This window comes from Spinacia oleracea, chromosome 6 (assembly GCF_020520425.1).
Source record: "Spinacia oleracea cultivar Varoflay chromosome 6, BTI_SOV_V1, whole genome shotgun sequence".
Classification (NCBI taxonomy): domain Eukaryota; kingdom Viridiplantae; phylum Streptophyta; class Magnoliopsida; order Caryophyllales; family Amaranthaceae; genus Spinacia; species Spinacia oleracea.
This window is the reverse complement of record NC_079492.1, coordinates 56,591,671-56,603,381: the sequence shown is the minus strand read 5'-3', so window position 1 is coordinate 56,603,381 and position 11,711 is coordinate 56,591,671. Positions and strand designations below refer to the sequence as shown.

The 11,711-nt window shown below is 37.8% G+C and overlaps 1 non-coding gene across 1 annotated transcript; it reads left to right on the top strand.

Annotated features, from left to right (window-relative positions):
- The first annotated feature begins 2,604 nt into the window (after window positions 1–2,604).
- Window positions 2,605–2,726, top strand: LOC130464766 (small nucleolar RNA SNORD14). The gene has a single exon (XR_008925116.1). It is a non-coding gene; the product is annotated as a small nucleolar RNA SNORD14 (small nucleolar RNA).
- The last annotated feature ends 8,985 nt before the right edge of the window (window positions 2,727–11,711 follow it).

Below are 11,711 nucleotides of genomic sequence, written 5' to 3'. Positions count from 1 at the left end.
CGATATAAGTAAGGAGTCCTTTTATGTCGTGGAAAATGAGATACACTAGTGGAAAAACAATCATTTGCATCACCACATTTGCCTCGCACATTTAAACATGTGACGCAATTGACAGTTCTAAACATTAAAATTAGTCATTTGCGTCGCAGAATTACTAATCTGCGACGCAGATGACTCTAAAATATTCCTAGAGTCATTTGCGTCGCAGATTAGTAATAATGGGACGCAAAGTATTACCTCTTTTGCGTCGCAGAATTACTAATCTGCGACCCAGATGACTCTTACATTCATCTGCGTCGCAGATTAGTAAATCTGCGACGCACCAGAGGTAAAAAAATTTCGGAAGTTTCTTTAATTTAATTATTACCTTTTCCTTTTTTTTTTGGTGCGACGCAGTCTACTTGATCCTACTCCCTTCCTCTCTCATATTCTCTCATACATTTCCTGCCTCCCTGTACAACTCTTTCTCTCTCGTATTTCCCAGATCTCCATTGTTGAAACTCCAAAGCTTCTCTGTCTCTCCTTCAGAGTCCGTATCGAGCTTTCCCTTCAAAGTTTCCTCTCACCAAATCATCCCAATCTCTCAAATTTGTTTTAAAATTCAAGCTTAATTAGCGAATACGAAGGAGGAAAACCCGGATCTGAAAGCGATGACCTCTTCAGCCGGATTTCAAGCCGCGTTCTCTGCAAACTCCGACTCTGAGGTGTATGACTCGGCGGCGACTCATCTTGGGTGCGGTGGAAGTGGGGCTGAGTTTTTGGGGTATTCTGTAGAGTCGACTCAGACCGAGTTGGTCCCGAGTTACACCGCCATAACAACAACAACAGCAACAATGCCGGGAGTTTGTCGCTTTCTATAGTTCTACACCAGAGGACCTCTTTGGAAACGCTCCTCAGGTAACCAGTAAACCAGTTTCTTAACGTCGGCTACTCATTAATTAATTTATTATGGCTTCTTGAATCTAGGGTTTAATTTCTGATCGGAGGGCTGTTTGTTTAATACGATAGCTAAATTATTAGCATTTATCGTATTTCTGAAGTTCGAATACTCCAAATTTATAGGCTAGTTTATTGATTGTTGCTGCTTTTCTTGGCTTCATTCTGATTGATTGGTGTAATATTTGCGCAATTTTTAAGATGGAGGATATTAATTCAATTGCTGAGGAATTAAGGGTTTTAATCAATTTTGAATTAGGGGTTTGAAGTATTATCACCGGATTTCATATTTATATTCTTCTACTGCTCTACAAGGTTTCTGATTGGTTGATAATTTCTGATTGGAAGGCTATTTGTTTAATTCGGTTGCTGAATGATTAAGGTTTGATTGAATTTCTGTTCGTGTTAGATTTTGGTTTTGTTTTTATGATTATGCAGTTGCTTCGCCAAAAGGTTAAGTGTTAGATTTTGGTTAGATTTTGAAGATTATGCAGTTGCTTCGCCAAAAGGTTTGTGTTAGAATTTGGTTTGATTTTTGATGAGTATGCAGTTGGTTGTATGATAGTTGATCAAGTAGTCTGTTTGTTGATATGCAATCCTCACAAAGGTTCGTGCTTTATGAGGATTTCACAGAGCTGATATGCAATTCTATTTGTCGGTTTGAATACTGTTGTGTTGGTTGTAGTCCCATAAACTCTTACAGATTTTCAGGCGTTCCGTTTCTGTTCGCTATGATTTTATCCAATTCACCTCGGACATGAAAATACTATGATTCAGACTTGTGCTGTTGCCTGCTACAACATGGTCATCCAAGGTCTTATATCTTAATACTACCCTCTTTACGCTCTTGTAAATGTCAGAAAACTAGGTTTATTATTACTTGAATTTTGTTGTTACAGGTTATCTGTTTTTTCTTTGTTTCATTTCTTCGTTGATTGCTTTGCAGGCGGATTTGGGGCACATCTGTTGGCACTGAACAAGAAGACGTATGAACTTGCTGGAAACTCGCCGGGGAATCCACCAGGGAGTTACAAGGAGTTACAGCTTGGATGGGTGATTGGTTATAATTTGCTTGTCTGTTTTGTTGGATTGTATGTATTTATCCCATTTCGGAAGGTAATTAACAATAGGAATTATCTTTCTTTCTAGAGTGCGTACTGTTCACCTGAGTGAAAATGAGTGATCAGTTTCTGAAAGTCAATCCTAATGTCTTGCAGATATTGATAGTTGACTACAAGTTGCCGTTCCCTAGTGGTTTGCCAACTTCTGTTCTTATTAATGGATGTCATTCAAGGGGAGATAAACTGTCAAGGTACATCCATCATTATCGCGGTAGTTAAGACTAATCTTTTTATGTTGGCAAAACCAAATTAACTAGTTAACCGAAAGGTGTTTTAGTTGGCACTAGAAGTACCAATGTGTACGGCTTATACTAATATCAATCAACATAATGATTTTTTTAACTTTGTTCTATTTTTGCTTGGGACAAGCAGATATGGTAGAATACATTTTAGAAATTCTGGAATTGCTTTCTTTAAGAGCACTGATTATGTATAGTTGGCGTTGCTGTTAGTCAAAAAACTTGATGGTTCATTTTTAATTTGTAGGGAATCCTCAGAAAAAAAAGAATTAGTAAATTAGGATGGAATTTTAAGTTGTTATAATAGTGGTCTATGATGATAAATTGAAAGGCTTGTTTCTCAAAACATTCGTAGTGGCCGCATAAGAGCTTTCTTCTACGTAGACTTGAGAGATAATGCTGTTTTATCCTTCCTTGGAAGTCAGAGACCTCTTTAATTACTTGCCTAAATGCTTTGATTGTTAGGTTATGATACATATGAACAACATAAATCATGCGAAAAAACCTTAATGCCAGGATACATATTAATTGCACATAAATCATATAATTAGTCTAGGAAGCATACATTTGTAGCGTGCCCTCCCTAGCTGCGCCCGAACCGAACAAGAACAAGTATTTAGGACTCCAAGTGTCGTCCCTCCGTAGAAAGTCCACAGCACGTCCGGATCCGCCTTAAGATTGACCACCTAGAATCGCCCTTAAGGTACTATTATTTTTGCCTAAATAGGCAAGGTTTATGGCTGATTTTTCTGCTTAAAAATCTTAGCTTTTTAATATTTGAATACTTGTTAAACTCGTATATAAATTTGTGACCCTAGGCACATATTTATAGAGTTATGGAAAAGGATTTAGAATCCTATTAGAATACCTATTATTTAATTAGAATCCCTTTAGAACTGTATTAATTAATTTAATTCTATCTTCTAGGATTAGGATTTAATCATAGCACGAATTCTGATAGCTTTAGGATTCGTATAGCACACGACCGCACACGAGCACGAGCACCGCATAGCCCACGCAAGCCTCGCGGCCCACGCGAGCTGAACAGCTCGCAGCCCATTTGCTCGCAGCCCACATACGCGCCATGCCTTGCTGGGCCTGGCGAGGCTTTGGCAGCGTGTGTAGATGGGCATGGCTTGCTGGATGCGGGCCTGGCTTCGTGCTGGGCCTTCGTCTAGCAAGTCTCGTCCGATGCTATTTCGTACGACGCGCTTCCGATTAAATTCCCGATTCCGGAATTCATTTCCGATACGAACAATATTTAACATTTCCGATTCCGGAATTAATTCCGTTTCGAACAAATATTTAATATTTCCGTTTCCGGAATTATTTTCCGATTCCGATAATATTTCCGATTCTGACAATATTTCCGTTTCCGACAATATTTCCGATTCCAATAATATTTTCCGATACGTACCATGTTTTCGTTTCCGGCAACATCTACGACTTGGATAATATTTATATTTCCGATACGATCCATATTTCCGTTTCCGGCAATATCATCGTTTCCGGAGTATTCATTTACTTGGCTTTGACGATCTTAGCTCCCACTGAAACCAAGATCTGTAGATTCCGAATGTCCATAGATGAGGTATTTAATGACATTAAATACTTTATCCGTTTACGTACTATTTGTGTGACCCTACGGGTTCAGTCAAGAGTAAGTTGTGGATTAATATCATTAATTCCACTTGAACTGAAGCGGCCTCTAGCTAGGAATTCAGCTCACTTCATCTCACTGAATTATTAACTTGTTAATTAATACTGAACCGCATTTATTAGACTTAATATTAAATGCATACTTGGACCAAGGGCATTATTTCCTTCAGTTTCCCACTTGTCCTTAGGGACAAGTGTGCGTTTCCTAATTCCAATGTCGCTCGATGCTTGCTCTTGAACATAAGGTAAGAGTTGTCTTCCTTATTATGTCCAGAGGTGTTTCTCGGTTTCAGAGTTCAACTGATCAAATAAACAGATAATCATAGCCTATGATTCATCTGAGCACAGCCATGCATTTTACAGTTTCTAGCTCTCCGAGTAGCCTTGTACAACTTTCAGCATCTCATCCCGATTTATGGGAGGACAATCCCAATCTTGCGACTTGAGATTAGACTTCGTTTGATAGGTGATTACCTGAGCGTTGCCTTTATAGCCTCCTTTTACGGTGCGACGATTGACAACCTCAAAGTAAGCAGTTCTCAAACAAGTAATCTCAAATCACTCAGGTATTGAGGATTAGTGTCTAATAATTTTAATGAAATTTACTTATGACAGATTTTTATCTCTTACATTAAAGTTTCATAGGTCTGTCCGATACTAGTATTCCCAAAGTAAGTATCTATGCAAATGATTACGACATTGCCATGTGCACATAGTTCAAGAAACAGAACTACTAGTCATCTTGCATTCTAGTCGTCTAACGTTTTCTGTGCGTCCATCTTTATAGAAAACTCCGACCAGGGACCATTTTCAAATTTTGACATTCAAGTTCACTTGATAGACATTTCTTAGTCACAGGACTGGTCCTGACAGTCTATCTTGAATATATTGTCAAATTGAAGGGACTCATCATTTAATAAACCACAAATTACGTGGAAAAATGAATTCTATTCATTTATTGTGAATGATTAACCAATAATGTTTTACAAAGTATTAAACTTTAAAACTTTAAAACATTAAACAAGGACATCAAATCCATTCTCCAATATGCTTGATTCCCATAGCTGCAGTGTGCGAGTTGTGCTTCGCCTGCGGCAGAGGTTTAGTCAATGGATCTGAGATGTTGTCATTAATTCCAATCTTACTTATCTCGACTTCTTTTCTTTCAACGAACACTCGTAGAAGGTGAAATCTGCGAAGTACATGCTTGACTCTTTGGTGGTGTCTAGGCTCCTTTGCCTGTGCAATAGCTTCGTTATTATCACAATATAGGGCTATTGGTCCTTTAATGGAGGGGACTACACCAAGTTCACCTATGAACTTCCTTAGCCATATAGCTTTATTTGCTGCTTCATGTGCAGCAATGTACTCCGCTTCAGTTGTAGAATCCGCAATGGTACTTTGCTTAGCACTTTTCCAGCTTACTGCACCTCCGTTGAGGCAGAAGACAAACCCAGACTGTGATCTGAAATCATCCTTGTCGGTTTGGAAACTTGCGTCCGTATAGCCTTTAACAATTAATTAATCATCTCCACCATAGACCAGGAAATCATCTTTGTGCCTTTTCAGGTACTTCAGAATGTTCTTGGCAGCAGTCCAATGTGCCTCTCCTGGGTCTGACTGGTATCTGCTCGTAGCACTGAGTGCATACGCAACATCCAGGCGTGTACATATCATACCATACATTATTGAACCAATCAATGATGCATATGGAATCCCACTCATTCGTCTAAGCTCATCAAGTGTTTTTGGGCACTGAGTCTTGCTTAGAGTCATTCCATGAGACATGGGTAGGTGGCCTCGCTTGGAGTCTGCCATCTTGAACCTTTCAAGTACCTTATTGATATAAGTGCTTTGACTAAGTCCAATAATCTTCATAGATCTATCTCTGTAAATCTTGATGCCCAGTATGTACTGTGCTTCTCCTAGATCCTTCATCGAAAAACATTTCCCAAGCCAAATCTTGACAGAGTTCAACATAGGAATGTCATTTCCAATAAGTAATATGTCGTCGACATATAATACTAGAAAAGAAATTTCGCTCCCCCTGACCTTCTTGTATACACAAGATTCGTCTGCGTTCTTGATGAAACCAAAGTCACTGACTGCTTCATCAAAACGTATATTCCAGCTCCTTGATGCCTGCTTCAATCCGTAGATTGATTTCTTAATCTTGCATACCTTTTTAGCATTCTTTGGATCCTCAAAACCCTCAAGCTGTGTCATAAACACAGTTTCTGTTAAAACGCCGTTTAGGAAAGCGGTTTTGACGTCCATTTGCCATATTTCGTATTCGTAATATGCAGCGATTGCTAACATTATCCGAATAGACTTTAGCATTGCAACTGGTGAAAAGGTTTCATCGTAATCCACACCGTAGAATTGCCTATAACCTTTTGCAACCAATCTAGCCTTGAAAACTTTAAGTTTCCCATCCTTGTCCTTTTTTAGTTTGAAAACCCATTTGCTTCCTATGGCTTGGTAGCCATCTGGCAAATCGACCAAATCCCAAACTTGGTTTTCAGACATGGAGTCTAATTCAGATTGCATGGCTTCTTGCCATTGTTTGGAGCTAGGGCTCGTCATAGCTTGTTTGTAAGTCGCAGGTTCATCACTTTCAAGTAATAGAACGTCATAGCTCTCGTTCGTCAAAATACCAAAGTACCTTTCCGGTTGAGATCTATATCTTTGCGATCTACGCGGGGTTACATCTCTATATGGTCCTTGATTCTCACCAGATACTTCTAAAGATCTCTGAGTTTCATCCTGAATGTCATCTTGAGCATTCTCTAGAGTTTGTTGTTCGACTCGAATTTCTTCGAGGTCTAGTTTTCTCCCACTTGTCATTTTGGATATATGATCCTTTTCCAAAAAGATACCATCTCGACCAACAAACAACTTGTTCTCAGATGTATTGTAGAAGTAATACCCCTTTGTTTCTTTTGGGTAGCCCACAAGGATACATTTGTCAGATTTTGGATGAAGTTTGTATGAAATCAATCGTTTGACGTATACTTCACATCCCCAAATCTTAAGAAAAGACACTTTTGGAGGCTTTCCAAACCATAACTCATATGGAGTCTTTTCAACATCTTTAGACGGAGCTCTATTTATAGTGAGTGCAGCTGTATTTAGTGCATGTCCCCAAAATTCTATTGGAAGTTCGGTCTGACCCATCATTGATCTAACCATGTCTAGCAAGGTTCTGTTCCTCCGTTCCGACACACCGTTCCATTGCGGTGTTCCAAGAGGAGTCAATTCTGATAGAATTCCACATTTTTTCAAATGGTCATCAAATTCATAGCTCAGATATTCACCGCCTCTGTCAGACCGCAGTGCCTTAATCTTCTTGCCTAATTGATTCTCTACTTCACTCTGAAATTCCTTGAATTTGTCAAAGGATTCAGAGTTATGCTTCATTAGGTAGACATAACCATATCTACTGAAGTCATCAGTGAAAGTGATAAAGTAGCTGAAACCACCTCTAGCATTTGTACTCATTGGTCCACATACACCTGTATTGTTTAAACCCAATAGTTCAGTTGCGCTTTCTCCAACTTTAGAGAAAGGTTGCTTTTTCATTTTGCCAAGTAAAAATGATTCTCACTTACCATAATCCTCTAAGTCAAATGGTTCTAGAATTCCTTCCTCTTGAAGTCTTTCCATGCGTTTCAAGTTAATATGGCCTAATCGACAATGCCACAGATAGGTGAGATCTGAATCATCCTTTTTGGCCTTTTTGGTATTTATGTTATAAACTTTTTTGTCGTGATCTAATAAATAAAGTCCATTGACTAATCTAGCAGATCCATAAAACATCTCTTTAAAATAAAACGAACAACTATTGTCTTTTATTAAAAAGGAAAATCCCTTAGCATCTAAGCAAGAAACATAAATGATGTTTTTAGTAAGACTTGGAACATGGAAACAGTCTTCCAGTTCCAAAACTAGCCCAGAGGGCAACGACAAATAATAAGTTCCTACAGCTCATGCAGCAATCCTTGCTCCATTTGCCACTCGTAGGTCGACTTCACCCTTGCTTAACCTTCTACTTCTTCTCAATCCCTGTGAATTGGAACATAAGTGTGAGCCACAACCTGTATCTAATACCCAAGAAGTTGAATTAGCAAGTATACAGTCTATAACGAAAATACCTGAAGATGGAACGACAGTTCCGTTCTTCTGATCTTCCTTTAGCTTCAAGCAATCTATCTTCCAATGCCCCTTCTTCTTGCAATAGAAGAATTCAGATTCAGAAGTGGGTTGGCTCACCTTCTTCTTTTCAGATTTGGTGCCGCCTTGCTGCTTAGCCTGGCTGGCCTTGTTGCCACCTTTCTTAGCATTCCTCTTCTTTCCTGATTTCTTGAACTTGCCCCTACGCACCATAAGCACATCTTGCTTATCACTTTTGAGCGTCTTTTCAGCGGTCTTCAGCATACCGTGAAGCTCAGTGAGCGTTTTGTCCAGACTATTCATATTGTAGTTCAGCTTGAACTGATCATACCCGCTATGAAGAGAATGGAGGATGGTGTCTACAACCATTTCCTGAGAGAACTGCTGCTCCAGCCGACTCATATTCTCAATGAGTCCAATCATTTTGAGAACATGTGGACTTACGGGCTCGCCTTTCTTAAGCTTGGTCTCAAGAATTTTCCTATGGGTCTCGAACCTTTCGACTCGAGCCAGATCTTGGAACATGTTCTTTAACTCACTGATGATCGTGAAAGCATCTGAGTTGATGAACGTTTTCTGCAGATCTGCACCCATGGTTGCAAGCATTAGACATTTCACATCCTTGTTGGCATCAATCCAACGATTGAGGACTGCCTGAGTGACCCCTTCGCCTGCGGCTTCGGGCATCGCCTCTTCCAGGACATACTCCTTTTCTTCCTGCGTAAGAACTATTCGCAAGTTCCTTTGCCAGTCAAGGAAGTTTTTCCCGTTCAACTTCTCCTTTTTGAGAATTGATCGAATGTTGAATGAATTGTTGTTTGCCATATTTTAAAACTACAATTGAAAAGAATAAACAAATAAATAATCATTCACAGTTTCTCTTAATAAACTCAAATTCTAGCATACATGCATAATTTAATGTTCATTAAGCATTTTATTCAAGTTATGTGTTCCGGCAGGTGTGAATAAAATGATTCCAAGACCCTAAAACCCATTGAAGAATTAAGCACATTATGTATTTAGACTCAATTCTAAAATCTTTTAGGTAAGCAAAAGCCTTTTGCTAATAGTCTAGAAACTACTCTTGGTTGATAGGTACGTCTAAGAACTTGTCGAATTTGCCACGACATAAAATGACTCCTTACTTATATCGTTTAGTTTCACCAAAACTAACATGTACTCACAATTGTTTGTGTACCTTACCCCTTTAGAATCAATAAGTAACACCTCGCTATGGCGGAAAACTATTACTCAGATTGATGTAAAGATTATCCACGTAAGTGTTATTTTGGCATGGGACCTTTTAACTCAATTTTTAAGTTTGGAACTTAACGCTCTTACTATGTTGGTTAGATTTTAAGTGAACTAAAATCCTTAATCATGCAACATAATCAAGCCACAATCTCATGCATATTTAAGACATATTTAAAAGCAATAAATAACTTAAAGCATGCATAAGATAAATGTGATCTAGTATGGCCCGACTTCATTATCAAGCTTCAACTTCAAAGTCCGTCCTGAAAATGGATTGGAAACTCCGTCTTGAATTTCACCATGGGAGGCGCCATTTTCTTCAAATAGGATCAGCTATAATTAAACTAATTACAACTATTTGATGGTACGCGGACCATATTAAAATGCAATAAAATTTAGTACTTTAGACCAACATTAGATTCAAATTAATGGTACGCAGACCATATTTACTATCCTATTTGGGCCATACTAGTCATTTCCAATAACCTGCTAAACAGTACATATACAATATATACCATTCACCCATTCATTATCATGAATGGCCCACATAGTTGGTCAGTAAAACACATTGTCATGCATCACCTAAATATTTGCAGCAATTAATTAAGCGCACCAATAATCTACCGATTATTCAGTCCTTATTAATTCTAATCAAGTTGTTTTAACCTTAAAGGATTGTAGACCTAATAAAGAGTTTATGACTAAAAATGCTCCCACTTAAACCAATAACTTTATATGCTTTACTACTTTTAAACATAAAAATGTATTTTTAGTCTAACCGAAAACATACAAGTTTAATTAAAATTTAAAGCTCATATAAAATTATAATCGAATCCATTTATTTAATTTATTTTCAGTTGAATTAAATGAATTTAAATTAATTCAAGGTTTTTAATTTTAGTAAAATAATTAGTATAAATTTAAATTTATAATAATTATAATATTCAAAATTAAAATCCGAGAAAAAAATTTAAATTATTAATTTTAAAATTAATTAAAATTATTTCCGAACTGAAAATTTAAAATTAAAAACAAAACGTATCAATTGTCGCAAGACGAGGCACTTGGGCTTGCGCCCAAGCCCCATCGAGCTACGAGGCCCCATGCCCAGTGCCATTGATAGTTGCACACGGCTTGCACAGCCATACCGCACACACGACCATATTCCACGCACACACGCAGCCATGCTGGCTACGCTGCGCGCAGCCTTGTGCTGTATCGTGCCAGCCTACCTCTCGGCGGGCCTGGTGCGTCGTGGCGCAGCACATCGCTGCCCACACGCATCTTGCCCGTCGCATGTGCTTTCTCATTGCCCTCGCCCATCGCCAAGCATGCATGCCTAGGCTTCGAGCCTTGAGTGTCGCCTAGCTTGTTGCTCGCTGCATTCGTACCGCACGGGCGACGAGCCCTTGCTCGTCGTCGCGTGCCCGCACTATACAACACCCCTTAAGGGTTAGACGTAGCTTCCATTGCTTTGTGCGTGCAACATTTATGAGCGTATTTCATAAAAATTTAAAATTTTTAATTCAAAATTAATGACAAATTAATCAATCATATTAATTTTATAATTTTAGGGCGAAAATCGAAAATTTATTAATCAATTAATTTCCGATTAACATGGATTCAAATCTAGGTCATAAAAATTTAAAATTTATCAAAAATTAACAATTTTTATGGTGGTTTTTAATCATGGATACCTAATTAAATTGTCAATTAATTATGAAAATCAAATCAAATTCTAAATTATTCGAATTTCAACAAATTAATTACAATTACAAATTAGGTTGTATAATTAACAAGCTTAGGCATTCAAAATTGTTAAACATATACAGTAGGTAAATCAAAGATTCAAGATTTATCAACAAGAATCGCAAATATTCAACTTAACATCTTAAAATTACAAACTTTTGCGTTCGAAAAACTAAAACCTCCGAAAAGTCATAGTTAGGCTTCGAATTTGGGAATTCTGGGTTTGGCCGGAAAGTAGTATTTTTGTCAAAATTTTAGAATGCCTTTTACATGCGTAATTGACACAAAAATCACTCGATTTCGTTGAGTAACGAATAAACTGCCAAAAAACTGCGTACATATAATTAAATAAACGCAATTTGCAATTAATTAACAATTACGAAAATTAATCACCCCTTTTAATTCTTTGCAAATTTGTAAAATTTAACCATGTTAAGCAATTTATAGATTATGCAAATAATAATAGGCTCGTGATACCACTGTTAGGTTATGAATCCTATTAGAATACCAATTATTTAATTAGAATCCCTTTAGAACTCTATTAATTAATTTCTATCTTCTAGGATTAGGATTTAATCAT